Raw genomic sequence first — 20180 nt, forward strand, 5'->3', positions numbered from 1 at the left:
TTCCTGATTTCCCCACAGCCGCAGTTGTGCTTCAGTGGGTCACTGTCATGGTGCAGATCTGCAGGTGTCAAAGTATGAAACTGGAAAGGAAGAAGATAAACTGTAGTTAGAATTTCACTTCATTAGACATGTCCATACTCTTCTCTGTCATGCTTCCAAATGTTTTAAAGCAGTACTCAAAGTTACTGCTTGCTGTTTATTCCCCTCTGCTGCTGTTTCAGTGATCGTGCTCTCCCCAGGTGTCAAGATAATGTTGGGAGTCTGGGTTCTATAGGAACTGGATTTAATGTGTGACTGAGGGAAATGGCGATCTGGAGTGATAATCCTTGAGGATGGTGGATGACTTGGGTAATGTCAGTCTGGTGGCTGCAGTACTTAAGCATCAAATGCCTAGAGAAGTATTAATTGGGAAACAAGGTCTATATTATGGATAAGGAAGATACAAGGCTAGGACACTGCTGTGAACATGTGTCACTAGAGTGTATGGTGTCTAGGAGGAGGCTGGACACTGCCTGGATGAGGGATATGTCAGACTCCCACATTGGATGGAGGGAGCCTCATACTTGTCCATCGGTCATATCGTTTCTTACCTTTCATTTTGGGGAAGACAGAGAGAAGCAGCAGTGGCCTAGTCTAGGTAGGCTTGGTTACATGAAGGAAAGGACTCCATGCTTACTGATATTGGAGCTGCAAACAGTGTGAAGCATAGTCAAGAAGCAGGAATGTCACATCCTGATCTTGCCCTTGGTCTCTTCTGTAGGGAAGAGATATCCAGGGCAATGTGCAGAGAGATGCCTACTTTTAGTCTATTCTACCAAAGTATACTCAGACTTTGGTCAGAAACTACTGTTGTGATATCTGTAACAACACATTTTTCAGGGTATTAACTTTCCATCTGTCTCTTAGCACAACTAATGTAGGAAGACACTGCAGCAGCCAAGTGGTGAGGAACAGCAGATAATTAGTGGCTTTAGAAGGCTGTTTGTCCTCAATTCAAATGAGGAAAAATATAGGTAGACTCTCTGTGCCAAGAACTCTTCACAGAAAAAATAGAGAAGAACTGCTTTTTCTTTCACCATTACTTCAGAACAAAATGAAACTACGTAGTCTAATTTCTTGATTCCTGATGGACTTGTTTATTCTACATAAGGTTTTTTTTGTTTGACTGTTTTTTTTTTTTCTTGCATGTGTTATAGTCACATTTTTACAAATTTACCTGTAAAATATTGGTTTGTGATATTCTGTGTTGGTCTGTGCATTCTTTTCAGAAACTTTTTTTTTTTTTTCTACATTAACTATAGTTTTAAATTGCATTGTATTTGTTTAATGTAGCAGACATACTCCTTGAGCTTTAATGTTAGTACCACAGCTACTAAAAATAGCTCACTTTCAGGGGCACATAGAAGTCTACAGAATTTTTATACAGAGTGCTGCCACAATAATAAAGGTTAGGATTATTGTTAAAGGCACTGATATGAAAAAAAAAACCAACCCAGATGAGGATGTAATGCACAATATCCCAATTTCTTTACACTGAAGTCTTGATTTACAAATATGAATGAAAAATTGACTTTACATTTCCAGAGATGATTAGCTGCCAGCTCTAATCAAATTGAGAAGTAATTAGCAAATCAAAACTTGATTAGCTCTTTGCTTGATTTACTAAAATTACAGTTTATGCAGTTTAAATGATGGGGGAGGGGAAATGTCTTTACATATAGCCTTCTGTTCTGTATAAGGTGAGCAAAGAAAGAGAATTGTTGCTTATGATCCTCAGGTACTTCAATACCCTAGCTCCATTAACATCAGTGAAAGTAATGCAAGGGGAGACTTCACCTCTTTTTATCTCTGAAGTAAATGTGTTGTAAGTAGCTGTTGTGAGAGTTTTTCAGGATACCTGTGACCCTGACAACCTGACTTTTCATTACCAGTACTCTTCCTTCATGCTTCAGTGTTGTTACGGAATTATTAAAATCACACATGTGAAGGTTACTCTTGTGGTTCTGCAATAAAATTCTCTAATTGACAAATATCGTAGAATCACAGAATGGTAGGGATTGTAAGAGACCTCTAGAGATCATCTAGTCCAACCCCCCTGCTAAAAGAGGTCCACCTAGATCAAATCACAGAGGAATGCATCCAGACAGGTTTTGAAAACCTCCAGAGAAGGAGACTTCACACCCTCCCTGGGCAGCCTATGCCAGGGCTCCCTCATCCTCACAGTAAAATAGTTTTTCATTATGTTTAAATGGAACTTTTTGTGTTGCAGCTTCTTTCCATTACACCTTGTCCTGTCACTAGATACAACAGAAAAAAGTGATGCCTCAACCTCCTGACATCCACTATTTAGATATTTGTAAAGATTAATGAGATCCCCCAGCAGAATATGTTCTATATAGTACAAGCAAGATTGAAAGAACAATCTTAAAGGCGCTGGAATTCAGTTTCTATTTCTGCCACCTACTGGCTGTGGAACATTTGACTTTCCTTAATTTCTGTAGTACTGTTTTTCCTTTCTATAGAACAGGTATCACTCATGTTGTTCTTTCATCTTATTGAACTTTTGAGTTCCTGACACAAAAAAAAAATATAGCTGGAGTATAAAATGCTCTGACAGATGCCCCTCTAGCTACATAAATCAAATGCAAAACATTATATGTTTATCTGTACGAAGCCAAAAGTGACTGTATATGTTTATGCAGTATGCATTTGCTACAGTCTTCCTTGTCTGTCTTCTTGAGATTAGATGGCTGTAGTGCTCTCTGCATTTACATGGTGACCAAGATACTTTTTAATGCATCTTTTATACCGGAGTCTTATTTGTTACAGAAGTAACTGCAGTGGAGAGCTTCTCTGAATTAATTTAATGGCAGAATTATCAGGCCAGCTGTAATCCCATTGAAGTGCCTTAAAAGCTGCACTTTTTGGAGGTAGCTGTGTTAGAAAAGCAAGAGGTTTGACACAAATTCAGAACTGAATGTGAGATGCTTTATTTTTTTTTAACTACTGTGCCAGTATCTTAAGTAGTTTCATTAAACAGAGACTAGAGAGTAAGCTTAGTAACATTACAGTATAAGGTATTGCAGAAATACTGATATTGAGGGAGCAGAGTTCTGCTCTTAAATGCTAAGTATAAAACACTAATAAAAAAACCTTAATCATCATTATATTTGTATATCTGAGAGCCAAATGGATCCTTCACATAGTCTACATTTCAGAACGTGTTCCAGCAAAGTTCAGAAAAAGAAAAAGAATCATGTTTTCAATAGATGGGGTTTGGGATTTTTTTTTCCCTTTGTTTTTTAGGGCACTTTATTCTCAGACACGGGTTGTTTATAGCAATTTAATATATTGAGCATTTCTGCTTCAGGCTGCAAGGTTGTGGTATGGCAGCTGATCTATTTCTGTTCCAGATAAGGCATTTAATCCATAAAACTTTCTTTTCTCTAGAGGACATCAGTAGCCTTAAATATTACTCTTGGGCTTTCAAACTCATCTAGATTATTAAATGAACTGTTGTATGTTTTTTTATCAAAAACTTTATTTACTTTTTCTTGAGCTCTTTACAGTGTACCACGCTTATCTTCCCTGATTCATTTCCTCCTGCGGATTCAACCAGCTGTTAGGTACCTATATACTTTTCCTACATCTGCTGATTATGAAGCCTTTCTCTCATTGGTCTAAGAGAGATCCTGCTATCAGTTGGCGGGATCTCTTATTTCATCACAAGATATCTTCTCTAGTGCAACAATGCCATACAATGAAGCACAATTTGTTTGAAACAAGTTGTGTTTACCTTCAACTAAAATGTGCTCTTGAAGTATGCAGAACTCAGGAGGAACAGCAATGTCAGGAATCCTTGACAAGCAAAGATGATGGCTCATAGTTGTATGAATGGGATTATATGATGTGTTCTGAGATATGGGAGAACTTAAGTTAATCTCTCTGATGTCCCGTCCAATGCTTAATTCAAGTGCCTTCTGTCTGGAACAGGTAATAGAATTCATAACCTTAGAAGAGGAAAATTAGACTTTATCATTTCCAGCTTAGGTTCTTCCAGGAATAAGCGGGACAAAAATATCCATCTTTTTCTGTCTAAAGGCAGTAGACCTGTTGTAACTGTGTTAGTGTCAAGGCTGATTTTAGTTAAAGAGAAATGAATTTTCACTTAAGGAGTGTAGAGTGTGATTTTTAGCTTCAAAGAGTTTCAATGGAACAGATAACATTTGATGTTCAGAAAATACGAGATATTCTTTTGGCAGTAAAGGTGATGAATATATGATTGAAAGTTTTTAGTTTTTAAAATTATATTTGATATTTAGAATCTTTTAGTTATTATTTTTATGTCTTTATTTGCTTATATGGCCAGCTGCTTACAGTTTTTACTCTATTTGCATGCTTAGAATCAACTCTGTTGATGGAATTTTATTTTGCAAATATCAGCTGTTTGTAAAAAAAAAAAGTCAGAAAATATTTGGAGTTAATTTCAAGAGGTTTTACAGATGGAAGTGTTTAGAGACTGTAATAAAGTTCTAAAAGAATCTAAAGAATGTTTTGGTCTCATAGGGATCCTAGGGGCTTGATTTGCCTTGTATATATCACAAAAAAAACTTGCAGTCTTTAGAGCTGTTTTGAGCTGTTACTCTTGTATATACAGGCTGCTTTTTGAGAGTCATGACAGCATTTTCCATTAAATTTGTAGTGGGTGTGGCTGGGATAGTGTTAACTTTCTTTATGGGAGCCTGTATGGCACTGGGGTTTGCATTTGTGACTAAATCAGCATTGGTTATACACTGACGTTTTGGCTGTCATCATTATCTCAGTCCACGAGTCTTCCTTCTCTTTTCTCCCTATCCTGTAAAAAACTGAAGTGAGCGAGAGGCAACATTTGTGTTTGGCTGCAATGCAGGGTCAACCCCTGCAAAATAATACAGGTGAAAGAAGTTGCTTTAATTTATTGCCTTAAAGGAGGTAGTCTTTCATAGGCCTTGAGGATAAAGATACCAATGGAAAGCTGTCTCTCTTTTACTGATAATGTTAGGAAATGAACTTATAGGTAGTCAGGAATTGAATTTGTTTTGTGCTTTAGGATCTCTTCCTCAATAATAGTCTGCATTTTTCTCATCCCTAGATTACATCTGCCAAGCCTCTGAAATTGGGGCAGTAGTTATGTGGATGGACTATTCAGGTTCCTTTCCTGAGTATCTGCTTTCTTGTGTCTTTTCAATATGTACTCCATAGTGTAAACTCAGTCCATCTTCAACAAATTTCAGAACCAGCTGTAGCTGTGGCCGTAAAGTTGCATTTGTAAAAAATATCTTATCTGTTCTTGCTGGCCCTCAATCAGGCAGCTACAGTAGTGCCATGGCCAATCTATTGTACCTTTTACCTAGCTGTTCTGTTGTTTCAGTGGGAGTTGTTCATGAAATAAGATTACTTTTATATACATGAGGTTCAGGGAACACCAAATTGTTATAAATAAGTACTACATTAAAATACTAATTATTAAGGATATTCCAGTTTTCCAATATTTATACTAATTGAGTATATAGGTAAATTATAAGAGATTTTAACCTTAGGAGCATTGCATTTCAACAGATGTGATGCTACTTTCTGCTACATGTTGCCATAATTAAGAAGCATTCAGAAGCTGTTTTTCTTTTAGTGATTTCACACATGTTCTTGTGATTCAAATTTTAGTGAAGATCATAACCTGTACTCCACTAGTACAATTAAGGTAATGAACAAAAGCAAAACTAGTTTGCAAAGTTAATTAGATTTTTCCATCTCCTCACTTTCAATTAAGCTTGTTGGTCTGATGCGTTTCTTCCTTTTTTTTTTTTTCTTACACAGTATACAGGTTGTAATAGTGTACTAGTCTGTCAGATAAATAGAAATAGTGGTTATTGAAATAATTCTGGACCAGTTTTTCTAAGTTTTGATTGTCCTCTTCTGTCTTGAGCTGCTGAGTCTTGTAATTAATATTTACTTCCATGGTGGTTTTAGCCCTGGCTGGGTGTGAGATGCCCATCAAATTGTTCTATTACTCTCTCTCCTAAACTGGACAGGGAAGAGAGAAACATAATAAGTGGTTTGTGAGTCGAGATAAGGAGAGAGAGATCATTCAGCAATTAGCGTCATGGGCAAAACAGACTCAACTTGGGGGAAAATGGTTTAATTTCTTAATGAACAATCAAATGAGAGCATGGAAATGAGAAATAAAAACTAATCTTAAAACACCTTCCCCCACCCCTTCCTCTACCTGGAGTATCCTTCCTTCACCCCCAACTGTAAAGGGGATGGGTGTTATGATAGTCAACATGGGTCATCCACCAGGAGAACAGTCCTTTGGGTACTGACTGCTGCAGCCTGAGTCTCTCACAGGATCACAAATCCTGACAGCAAAGCTGCTCTGGCGTGGGCTCCTCTCTCCACAGACACCAAGTCCTGCCAGGAACTTGCTCGAGGATGAGATTCCCATGGAGTCACAGCATCCTTCAGGCATCCACCCGCTCTGGTGTGGGATCCTCCACAGGCTGCGAGTGGATCTCTGCTCCCTGATGGCCTCCATGGACTGCAGGGTCACAGCTGCCTCACCATGGTCTTCACCACAGGTCACAGGGTAGTCTTTACTTTCAGTGCCTAAGCACCTCCTCCTGCTTTTCCTTCTCTACTTTCCACATTCTGACTTCTTTTTGCTGTTGCCATTTAGCATCTATGCAGCAACTTCTTTCCCTTCTCAAATACATTAATCACAGAGGTGTTAGATCAATCACTAATTGGCCAGGCCTTGGTCAGTGGTGAGTCCATCTTAGAATTGAATGGCACTGTCCCTATCAGCTGCAGGGGAAGTTTCTAGCAGCTCTTTGTTTAAAGAAACCACCCCTCTAGCTCCCCAGCTACCAAAACCTGTCCCAGACCACTACAACTTCATTTATGTTGCAGTTCTGATTTGCACTTTAAAATACATTAGGTTTTTGTTGTGGGTTTTTTCCGGAGAACAAGAATGTTAATGTATTGTAGAAACAGATATAGCATCTCAAAACAACTGTAATTACAGCAGATGAAATATTAAGAGACTACAAATCCTTTAAACTGTTCATGGATTACCAAAGAATTTATAGCAATGCTGAATGTTAAACCTGACACTGTCAGAAAAATATTTATGGCTTTGGTAACACAGCAGTATTAAAAGTTGTATTGCAGCCCTGGGGATCATACAATTCTGTCAAATGCTGTTCATGGGCAACTATGTTTTGACTTAAGCTAAATAATTCATCCCTTTCAAAATATGTATTGGTTTGCAATACTGTTGATAAATTTAGTCTTTTGATAGTCATCTAGCTGAAAAGAGAACAAATACAACTAAAGTAAAATTTAAATGCAAGATCACAGCTAGTGTTTATAAAATATATATAAGTACATATTTTTAAAACAAAAATGCTTTTTCAATGTATTTACACAAGCATCTGTTCTGTCTCTGCCATCATGAGGTACCAAACACACTTGGTTCAGTTAAATACCTTGCAAGATGACAAGTAAAAATTTGTGATTCTCTTGAATATGATGACATCTGTACATTTTGGTGAAAATTCATTGTCTGCCAAATTTGAAGACTGACTCGGCAACTCAGATGGCTGTAATTCTCCATGATGCTCAATTCTCCTGTATCAAACGCCTCATGAACCTGGATTTAACTTTCCTACATGCCATGCTCCTTTCATTTGCTTCATCTGCTCTCTGTACTGTGATACCCTTCCATAACTGATCTTAACATGCATGTCTTCATCAGAGAGGGTCATTAGGAGGTAATAGCATGGCTGTAGTTGTCCTGGCTGCACCACAGGCCAAGTGAACTTGCTGTTAGGCTGTTGCTGCAGTATGTTGTCCTGTCATGTCTTCTTTATTTCACAAGAAACTGTTTATTATGGTCCTTGTAATCCCACAGGACATGAGGTGGCTATGGGCTCATAGTCCTTAGTTCTTTAAAGTGATGTGAGCTGGACCTGAGTGAAGTAAATCCTCCCATATCATTATATGACTCTAAATTCTAATGGAAAATACAGCTATATTTCTCCAGGATTGTCGCTATTTTATGAACCTTACTGGAAGAGCCTTTGAAGATAATGAATTATTTGGGGATTGTAATGGGAGTGCTTTAAATGGTCAAAAGGAGTTCACAGAGCAGCTAAGTTACTGGCACTTCCCTGACCAAACTATCCCAGCAGTGGAAATAGCTGTACAATACTGTATGCATTTTGGCTGAAATACCAGTGTGATGATAAGATCTTCCAAACATTTGAGCAAAATAATATGGGATTAAAATGCCCCTCCACCCATGCACAGTGAGGAGTGCTAGCTGGCACCTGAGCAGTCATAGAATTTTCGTACATCTGGACATATTAGCACTGTCTGTGGAGGTCTCAGCATTGGGATGAGACTGACTCACTGAAGGATATTTTTACACACTTGAGAAAAGCCTCACTAGTTCACAGTTAAAGTTAGGTATCTAATGCTACTACCAGTGATACGCCTGTTGTTGGTGGAAGTCAATTGGTGACTGTGACTATCTCACAATTAATGCAAAAATTCAATGTGATGCATCTATGAAACATCAGCTAAACTGGAATGAGTATGTGTCTAATCTTTTTACGTGGTCTTTTATTCATCTGCCTTTTATTGAACTTGTAAGTGCTTCCAGTCCAGCTCTCTAAAAATTTACAGAATATTATGCATGTTGGTTCAGATTTCAGGATGTGGGACTCAGTAATCTTATGTATAAAAGCCACTGATTTTTGAAGTAATATGTCCATTCCAGTCTCTGAATCCTAATAATTTCCAGATCCAATCTTACCTCATACAGAATTATTTGACACAAATGATGTCTCCAGTTTCTTTGAGACTAATCCTGTATTCCTCTAAAAGGTGATATAAGAACATGTAAGCGCTCAAGATTTTGGTCTTCATAGTCATTTGCAGTGAAACATATTTGTTTAAAATGTCTGGGAGTTGGCTAAGCAACTAGATTTTTATTTCAGCTGTTCAATAAAATCTAGGGGTCTTGTTTGCTTCTTTATTCAGTAGAGCACAAAAGACACTGCAGAAGACTGTAGGATGGCTGATTGTTTTCTCATCCATATTTCCCTAGAAAAGACAAATGAAAATGGAAAGCTTGATATTTCCCCTGTTAATGGATGCAGAGATTTTTCTGAGTGACAATGTTAAAATTCATGGTGATCTATTAGGCAGTTGTTTTGCTTAATGATATGTTTCAAATATATTTTGACAAGTCAAAAAATACTTAGCTTTTGTCTTCTATTTATTCAGCTTTCTGATTGAGTATGATCTTCCCATCATGAGAATGTGCTATTTAGAAGGACTTAAAAGGACTAAGGACAGTGGTTTTGGAAAGCAATGTGGAAGTATATAGTCTGCGAAGATTTTGATTGGTGATGGGTTTTTTGTTTGTTTCTGAGAATATGCTTGGCTTTTCGTACCAGAAGACTAACAGAACCAGTGCTCACAGAATTTAAGAATCAAATAAGAGGAGCTGAAGAACCTTATCTTTGCAGGCTTTAAAACCCCTCTTAGACAACAAGGATAGTTTGGAAGTAAGTTGATCCATGACATGTAGGATAGGACACATTTCTTAAAGGCTTTGTGTAGTCAGATCCTGATATCTTTTATTTTGGGTTATGTGAAGGTGAGAGGGCATGTGTGTATTCTTTTCTGCAAATTTTATCAGTTATATCTGTTCCAGAAAACTATCTTTTTTAGAAGCTGAATAAATCATGTCTTCACTATTCAGATAGCTGGCTTTGTTTTCTTTTTAGTATTGATTAGATAATAAGTTGAAACTTCATGAAGATCAACCAACTGAAAACCATTATTTCTAAAGCAATACCTGTAGACATGGAAATGCAGAGATTCAGAGTTCTAAGTCTGGATGCTCAAACTAATTCAAGTAGTGCACTGGTATAATAGGCTTTCTCTTTTGAGGTCACAGTAAAAGCATTGTTATGGTATAGTAAATTAGAGTATTTAGGATGCTTTTGGATCCTGGAAAAGTGACCACTCAGAAGAATTAAAACAGAATATTTTCTTTCTGTTATCTAGGTAAAGATATGAATTCATTTACCTCTTAGAAATGCTTATCAGCATGTGATCCATTCAATACTTTTCCTTAGAGTTCACCTGGCAGACACTGCTGCTTTTTTATGAGTTGAGGGAAGGAACACCAACTTCTACATATTCCTCTAGTGGTTTAGTTTATTAGGGAAATGATGCATTTAACACCCCTACAAACAAATCAGTTGTGTCATGGGATATTAACTTTCTCTTGCCTGAATTAATGAAATCTGTTTGAGGATAATTTTTTTCCCAACCTCAAGTGCCTGAAATAGAAGGTTATTTTCTGGCAGAAGCAAATGCAGTTCACAGATGCAATAAACTGCAAGGTCTAGTGACTGAACTACAAAATGTTAAAGCTAAAATGATGTTGCATGTTAATTCAGAATTCTCCTCTGTGGACTAATTCCACAGCAATCAGGCAGCCATGTCAATATTTTGTTTCTCTGTGCAGTAGTTTTATAAGAGCCTAACTCCAAAAGAGAAGGCCTGTGGGGAAGGGGAGGAGGAAATAAGTCAGAATGGGATAAATCTGACCATTTTTGGCAAGAACAAGTTCAGATACCCAGAAAGCAAAGCCTTAATTTTGTTTTCAGCATTACCTTCTATACCAGCCACTGTCCAGGGAACCTGTGTACTGGAGAGATGGCTACTTGTACTTCTCATTCATATTCTTTAGCGATACTTGTGCTTGTAGGTCAAGTAAAAGGTCATTCAACCAAAGCAGAAGAGAAGATGCTTTCCAGCTTCAGGTTAGAACTGCCTCTGGAGGTTTGTATGTCAGCCACTTGGATTTCATTGCATACTTTTATTAAATACTAGAGCTACTATGTAGTCATTCAGGAATTAATGAAAACTATATAAACTCTTCTTAATTAAAATACTCTAGACATATTATAGTTCTGATGTATGTGATTGAGAAGATACCTGAATTTTAAGCTGTATAAATTGTGTGCATCTTCATCTCTCAAGAGCTGAAACAGCGATACATGTTTAAATATCAGCCTAAAATTTGTTAACCAAATTTCCTTGGAAAAAAAAAATTCCAAACTGAATATAAAGTATCAGATGTCAGGAAATTCACGTTTTCAATTTCTTTCTTTTGTTGCTGCCATATTGTGCTTTTAACACTAGTGGGAAATAGATCAAGCAGTCAGCTGCCAGCAGAAATCTCCAAAGGATAGCTCATGTTTTCTTCCTCAGCTGCTGCCACTGTGGTGTTTCTGAGGTTCATATAGGATGTTGGAAGAAGAGTTAACAAGAACCAGTTTGGGTTATATTCTCTGTAAAAGTCTCCATCTTTTAGATTTAAAAACTTATAATTTAAAAACATAGAACACATACTAGCAAAAGGGGCACACTTTTAACCACTTCAGAGATATTTTAGAATAGCTTAATTGATTTGAAAACTAGCTTAATCAGTTTAAAACATTTGCCAATACTATGAATTTTTAACTAACATTTTCATTACATCATTATTTATAGGTATTTTTTAACAGAAGTGTGAAGTAAAAATCTATGGTAGTGCTGTGATGATAGGTGAATTCATTTGATATTTTTTTCTTTAGGAACTTTAGGTACTGTGAGCATGGTGCAAAAAAAAAAAAAAAAAAAAAAAACGAACAGCAAAATAATCACAGTAAAGTTTTGGTCTTGCTTCTTCCACTGCAGAATGGAAATAGTATCAGTGGAGAGATTTCCCTAAAGTATTCCTATATTGATATTTAATGTCTGTAAGAGATGCGGTCTTCTACAACAAATAGGAAAAAGAATTATAGTTGTGATGGCAGAACTGCTTAAGGTGATGAAAAGGAGTATCTTTGCCTCTGTTTCTTTTCCAGTGCTGTAGATCTTTTAGATAATTTCTGGTTTTACATGTTAGCGTTGTGATCAGCATCTTCTCTTCCTCATTGTAGATCTCACAGAGGAAAAAAAAATCTGCTTTCCTGATAATTATTGATATCATATTGAAAAGATAACAGGAATAAAAATAAAGACATATGCAATCATGGGACATGTACAGAGACTCCCTCATATCTATCCCCCAGCCTTCCAAAAATCTACCTTTAGTTTCATTAGTGTAAGAAGGTTTTAAGCATCTGCTTCTTCCTTTCTCCTGGTTACATCTAAGTAGGAAATGATCTGATCTATCTTCGCCTTTGTTGAAAAATCTTTGAGTCTGCCATTTCAGATACACAGAACTTTAAGAATCAATTTGTTTATCGTCCCTGCTAATGAATAACATCATTTAAATATAGGTGAACATCATATGTGTTTTAAACTCATTTCTTGCTATAATAGATTACTCTCATTACAGTAAAAATAAAATATGTATATGGTTCAGTAAAGAAGTAGATATAGATTCTACAGATGATGGACTTCCTTTGTTTGTCAAGTACTCAGATTAATCTCTGCTTTATTTTTTTTAATTAGCATGCTTGGGTTTTTTGGTAGTTTAAGTCATACAACATACAACAATCATAGGTTGTTTTGTTCCTTAAATAATGTGTATTTTGAATTGTTCATCACAACTCATCATGATTAAAACCAAAAGCCTAGTGTTAGATTTTGACCTCTTATTAGTATTCTTACTATATTAAATTTAAAAAGTCTTTCTTCAATAATTGATAAGATAAAGCAATGTAATGTTCTGCAACTATCTCATTTTTCCTCATTTGGCTCCTCTGTAAAGATGCTGTGCAGCCATCTTCCTAAGTAGAGAGCACATTCCTTGCCTAAGGCCAAAACAATTATCTGCCATCATAAAGAAGTTAAACCAGTGTGGAGGAGAGGGAGAAAAGGCTTGAAGTGCTAGTTATAAATTCTAGTAGCAAATCCACAGAAAAATGAAAAGAATCAGTAAGGGTACCTTTTGAAAGCAAAGCCATGTCCTATTTGGTATAGAAAACACTGGGCTGCAGAGTTAGGACAAGCTGAAAGGGTAAGGACGCTGCAAAGTCTTTGCATGTTTTGTTTTAAGTGACTATGACTCGAGAAGTAGTTTGGCTAAAGATAGACATGTTTTTTATATCTTTGTATATAGTTGGACATATAAAAGGGTAGCATTGCCAACTGAAAACTATGGCTTGATATATTATGTAGTATTTTGATAATGGCTTATGCAATAATCTGCCCTCTACTGCTTTTAGATTTTGCATTATTTTTGTTTCTTTTCAGTTATTGCATTTGAAGTAATTCCTTTGTCACTGATACTAGACATAAACTTGTATCTTAATGAGCAGTATTTTACAAAGCAGCAAAGTTGCCAAAAATACACAATGTTGCTTTTATCCATATGATCTGAGACCTTAAGAATCATTTGTGTTCTTGCACAATTTGTCTGCTTTGCTTTTAAGCCAGGTATAAGCTCCTTTTTTTTGTTTTTTTTTTTCCTGAAGGTTATTTCTCAGGAGTCCATTAATTTTGATATCACATAACTGATCTCATCGATAAACTATTTGTTTATGGATGCTGAATGGATAAATAATCAAGAGGCTAGAATATAAAATATATTATTAATTTTTTTTCCCTTAGGATAGAAAGCTCTTATATGAACATAAATATTAACTGTTGAGAACATTTTAAGCTAGACACAGCTTTTAAATTAAAATGTTTAAGAATCATTTTGCTACAGAATAATGTTGATTTTAAAAAAACTATTCCTTCTGTACCTCTTCCTTCTCTCCTGCTGCTCTTTGTGGTTAAGATTTATATAGGTTTTGATAAAGCTTTTCTGGTTTTAAAATGTGGTTCTAAAATGTAAGTCATGCTCTAGCTATTTCCTAAACTAAATGTATCTTTTATCAAGATTTAAAAAGGTATAGCTACAGTAAGGTTTTTAGTTAGACCTTCTTTATATCTGTGTTTCTAGATCAAGTAGTAAAACATGGCCCCATCACTTATGCAGTGAATAAATGAAAAATATCAACATAAATTAATTCTATGTCTTCTAAGAATAGAAAAGCTAACTAAAGCAAAAAACCAGAATCAAATAGAGCAATAGAATGCAGTAAGATGGTGGTGTGATCCTAGCTGGCACAGTGGGCTGTAGTTTCTGTGTTGGAATAGCCTTATGATTCTGACAGCATGAGGAAGGTGAATTTTAAAGGGATGCTTCAAGAACACTAAAACTTCAGATTTGCCATATTGTATGATTGTCTTCTCCATTAAATAGGCTTTGGAGGCTTCTAGTATGGATTGAGAAGTAAAAATTTGTATCTTAACATGTAGGTAGAGAAGGGGATAGGACAAAATAGTTGTGGAAATGAAGAAAGCTTATGTTTATGCAATAAAGAAAATTATGCAAATTGCTTTAGAAAAGCACCAGTGAAATACAGATGAGCTCCTTGGGGCTTTCTGTACTTGTACTGCGGTTTAGAATGAAAAGGATGAAAATACTTTTAAGTTTTACATCAGCATTCTGCTTCCCTGAGATGATCCAGAAGATTCATATTGTAGCAGCTGTTGTTAATAGTATACTGCAGTATGTTTATCTGTGCTGGTATGTTTTTTCTGTGGTGGCAGCTACATTTCAAATGGATTGGAGCAGTGCAAAACTGAACTTATCTAGGACAAAACAAGGAATGCTGTCATGTGGAAGCCAGGATGAGCTTTTTTTTCCTATATAAGAAGATGGGAAGAGATATATTTTAGAGATGCTTTACAAAGGCATTTGTGGACTAATAAGGTGAAGGTCTTAGCAGAGGATGTAATCACTATAGTGATTTAAGTCAAGTTTAGAAGGCTGAGCTGCAGGTGGTTATTACTATATAGGCAGTAGTCATGAAAGAGATCAAAAATAGTAGAGAGGAACATGGAAAAAAAAAAGTGCATATTGAAGAGCTTAAGTTGAGCCATATTAGAGCTGAGATGCATGGAAGACATCTGTAAGAAAGGGCAGCAGAAGAGTCTTATACATGTTATATGAAAATATGTCATGGGTTTGTAGATGAGATTATGCAGTTATGAGACCTATGTTAAGTACAATGGTCCTGAAGAACCTGGAGTACAATGAGGAGGTTCTGCTGGAGGTCACAGAATCACAAAATAGTAGGGGTTGGAAGAGAAAAGATACCATCTAGTCCACGGTCACTGAAAAAAAATTAGAACACTGAAAAAAATTAAGCCGTTGTCATGGTTTAAGCCCAGCTGACAACAAAGCATCAGTCACCTGCTTGCTCACCCTTCCACACACTCCCCAACCCCTGTTGTAGGAAGTTGGAGGCCTCAGTGAAATGGGATGAGAAAAGATAGCCAAGGTCAGAGAGGACTCGCTCACCAATTATGGCTCAGGGCAAAATAGACTCAACTACTTGACACTGGGAGGAAAACACAATCAGTTTAATATACCATCAACTAGAAACAGGACAGAAAGTAAAACCAAAGCAGTATGATGAGAAGGACTCCTTCCTTCAAGATCTCCTTCATTCCACCCCTCCAGTCTTTCCAGGCTCAGCTGCGCTGTCCCGATAGCTCTACCTCCTTTCCCCTCAGTGAGGGATGGACTCCGCTGCTTCTTCCTTGGAGGAGGAGGGAGACTCCTCATATTCTTATCCTGCTCCAACTTGGGATCCCTTTCACAGGATAAAATCCTTAACAAACCTCTCCAGTGTAAGTCCTCCCACAGGCTGCAGCTCCTCACAAACTCCTCCAGCATGGGACTCCTCCACAGAAACAGGCTGTGTCCCTCCAGCATGGGACTCCTCCAGGCACATTCTGCTCCAATGCTGCCTCCTCACAGACTCACAGCCCCTCAGGGCACAGTCACCTCCTCTGGCATGGGCTCCTCCACAAGCTGTTGGCATTGACCATGGAATGCAGGGGTGGCTCTCTGCTCAGGCACAACCCAATCTTCTCCTTCTCACTGATCTTAGGGTCTGCATGGTTGCTTATCTCTCACCCCACCACCTTCTATCACCTCCAATTCCTTCTCTTTTAGCTTCTTCTTAAAAAAATATTGCAGAGATGCCCTGCTGGCTCAGACCCAAAGGTGGATTTTATTTAGAGCCAGGGAAAGTTTCAACTAACTTCTTAGAGGAGCCACCAATGTAGCCTCTCCCCCATTACCAGAAACAGCTCCACACAAACCCAACACAGCCATTAAAAAACAAGGAGACACGAGATTAACAAAAAAATAACTACATCTGAAATTTTGATTGCTTCTAGTTTTTCAGGTCTAGCTAAAGGGACCCAGCTAAAATTAAAATTAGAAAGGGTAGTAGTTAGTTAAGTCAGCGTAATTAATAATGTTTTGAATTTGTTCTTTAAAAAGTTTGACAGGACAAACAGAAATTTGAAAGAACAAAGGTAAAGGAGAGAGAGAGTTATCTAAGTTATCTATTTTTCTGTGAAGACTATAGATACAAAATGTCCTCTTCCAGAGAGAGAAATTAGAGTTTTTCAGTGGTCTTCTGGATTCTTCAGAATAAGAACAACATAAATGTGAAAGGAATAAAGGCCCTGTCAAGAAAGAATTTTTCTATGGAATAAGAGGAGGGTGTACTGTTTTAAAAAATAATTTTATAAATATATTGCACAATGTAGCTATAAAGTTCCTTTGTAAAAATAAAAAATAAATCAGGATGCAAAAGGAGTATTCTGAATTTAATATTTGTCTTCCTCAAATAAATTTCCATTTTTTATGAACAGTATATTTTAAACACAGAACTTGTAACTACTCTAGAGTCTTGCTTACATAATAAAAATATTTCTGTAAATAACTTGGATATCACTAATAAGAAATTTGTTTTCCTGTTAGTGTTTCAAATAACATTTTGCAATTTTATCTCACAAAGCTTTGCCAATTTATGCATAAGCCTACATAATATGTTTTAAACAAAATTTGAGAAAAAAACAACAAAAAGGTTTACTCTCTTGTTTTTCTGTTCACTTTATAATGAACATTTTTTCAGATAAAAGCCCTCAACAATATTTTCTTTTAAATTGTTTTGCAAAGTATTCTGTAAGGATTCAGTTATGAATTTACCAACCACTCTTCTGAAAGTTCTTAAAATCTAGTAACTGCTAGTTACAGCAACACATAAATGGATATGTAGCATACTGGATGAGTAAAAACTCTGTTATGTTCAAAAGACAGAGACTTTACATAAAAATAACAGCTTTTCAAGTCTAAAACATTCCTCATAATTGTGAATGTTTTAGCATTGTCACCCAGGCATTTTAGCATTTAACTCAGGCAGTAAAAAGTGAGAATGTTGGAAGACAAAACTGAAACAATGATTAAGTGTAAAAGTCCATAGTTCTTATCTCTCAGCAAAAGGTACTTTGTAGTATGACAGTGATTACATTTTTAATATTACTTAAATAACTTGTGTTTATATGTTTAAAACACTGGTCAGATAAGGCAACAGGTGTGATTTTTATCAAACTTGATTATGAGACACACTTCTTAACACCCTAATACCACTGGCACTATGCAATTCCAGTTCTTCTGAAACTCCTGTTTTTAGTACTAAGAATGCCTTTTCACAGAAGATAACTGCATCTGGGGTTGTTTATCTGAGATTTTGACAGCAGACAATTTTGCATCAGAATTACCAGAACAGATTTGCTGGTGTCATTGTTTGTAATTGTTTGGCTTAAGTAATTGTTTGGCTTAAGATGTTAATAGTCAATATTTGTAAATTTTCAGTTATTTCTATAAAATGGTTGAAACCTCCTTCAGAGACATTACTCCTACTGAGAACTCTGCCCTTTCTCAAATATGGTATTAAACTTTCCAACTCTTTCAACAGTTTTTAGCAGTTTATCAGTTATCCTTCTCATATTGTCAGATTATCAAGATTCCTGGTCTTATAGTTGTGTTTTTTTTTTTTTAATTTGTTCCTCCATTTGCAAAGTTTCATTCATAAGCATGAAAATTCCTACATAATCTAATGCTATCGTGGAACAAATAATAATTTTCTGATGATGTCTGGTTGTTTCCTACTGGAGCTGGAAATGTCAGAGTTTTTCCTTCAATGAGTGAAAACCCTATTTTTTTTTTTCCTAAGAAACATAGTGTGATTAAGATCTCTCTTAATTTAATTGTATTTTCCAGTTTTGTTCACAGAGGGAAAGCAGTCTCTCATACAGACCATTGTTGAATGGAAGTGATTCCAAGCTTGATCACAGCAGTACTGTTCTGTTGGTAGGGAATGGAGAACTAAACCATTACTGTAGCTTCAGTGATTTGCTGTTTCATTGCACTCAAGAGGGAGGCTGAATATTTACCCAATTTCTGTGCACAGCTATGTCGTTTCCCTCTGTCACTGGGCAAAACATGTCTCCTCCAATAAAATAATTTTCTCCAACTTGGGGGAGAAAAACATGTAAGAGCTATGATTCATGCATCTAGAGGTTCATTAAAATGTATTTTACTCAGAGTGTTACAGCTAAGTATTCCTATTTCAGTAAGTGAAAGTTTGTAGTGGCTACAGAAACTTTTAGATAAATGTTACTCTGAAAGTCCTTGTTTACTTTTGAGTATGAATTTCAAAGAATTTTACTATAAAGATAATACTTCTGAGAGTCATTTCTTGGGTTTCAGAAGGACAAGGCTACTGAAGAGTGCAAAACACGCCTTTTATTTAGTGGGCAAGTAACAGGTGGTGATAGTGTGTGTTCTTCTCCTGAGACTGGCCAAGATTCCATATTCTGGTTGCCATAGAGCAAGCAGAAAAAAGATATCCTACTTGTGATTTTGTGCTTTCTATGAGGACTTAGTTTTCAGGGAAAAAAACCAAACAACTAAAACAACAAATCAGCAAATTAATGCCCAAACTAGGTTTTATAGCTACTCTCTAGCTTCTGAAGTGTTTGGATATAAATGAGAGAGAGACCATGATATATGTTTTCAATAGTCAGCTTCCTGTTACTCTTTTTTTTTTTTTTCCCCTGAGGGTATGCTCAATTAGTGTATTTTTTATAGAAATGTTTGCTTTGGATGCCTGAGCAGGAATGTCAGGCTTTCTCAGAAAAATCTGGTGTCTGTTGATTTTGATGTCGGAGAGGAAAAGCAAACTTTTGTGTAGATACTCTAACAAGTCCACCTGATGTTTTTTGATCCAGAGTTCTTGCAACTATTAGCAAAAGCCTGTTTGTAGTATCAGCTAATGCAATATAAAAAGAAAGAGACATTAAATTGGATGTTTGATTGAGAGGGATTTTATTTGTTCAAATGTAATTAGATTTCCTGATATGATTGTAGATGGGTATTTGGTTAAAATTAATTGGATTTTTGGTTGAGAGGGATTTTATTTCTTAAAATGTAACTGAGTTTCCTGATATGTACCATAGATGACAGTGCCAGTGCGAATTAGAGCTTGAATTATCTTGACAAGAATTCTGAGAATATCAGTGGTTAACTGTATTTTTTTTCTCAAAAAAACTTCTTGCAACTCTTACCTAGTAGAAATATTTTCTTTTTAAAAAAATTGTCAATTGCAAATTTATTTAGGTCATGATGATAATGATATTGTCCAGAATGTGTTACAGAATGAACTATGAAGGGACCTGAGCTCAGTCACTTACTGAGGAAAAAATTCAGATAATTCATAGCATGCTATAATATTACAATCTTTGTTAAATCTGAGGGTTATCCTGTGCAAATAATTGTCAAAGATTTTATAGTATTATTAAAATCTGCTTTGAATCTAGGATCTCCTTCAGGAAAAAAAAATAATCCATTGTATATGACACCTAATTGCCAGAAGCCATTTAATATCAACTTTTGATTAACTATAAACCTGGAATATATTTTATAAATAGTGAAATTCTGTGCAGACTGATGTAACTGCTGGCTTGTTGTTACTGTTGGTGTTGGTTTATAAAGGTTTGTTTTAATTAAAAATGTAAAGGGCTGTGTAGCTAGGGGGTTCCAAGGGGCAGGAGTACTAGTGTAGCCACAAATAGAGAGCATTGAATGGAAAGGTAGAAGAGAACAGTGGAATCTCTTATGCAGAGGCTACTGGGAAGAGTTGAGTAAGGAGCTGCAATCAGAAGCAAAATGATGAGACAACTTAAAGAAATAGGTAGCCTAACTATGAGATTAA

Source organism: Colius striatus, chromosome 1 (genome assembly GCF_028858725.1).
Source record: "Colius striatus isolate bColStr4 chromosome 1, bColStr4.1.hap1, whole genome shotgun sequence".
Taxonomy (NCBI): domain Eukaryota; kingdom Metazoa; phylum Chordata; class Aves; order Coliiformes; family Coliidae; genus Colius; species Colius striatus.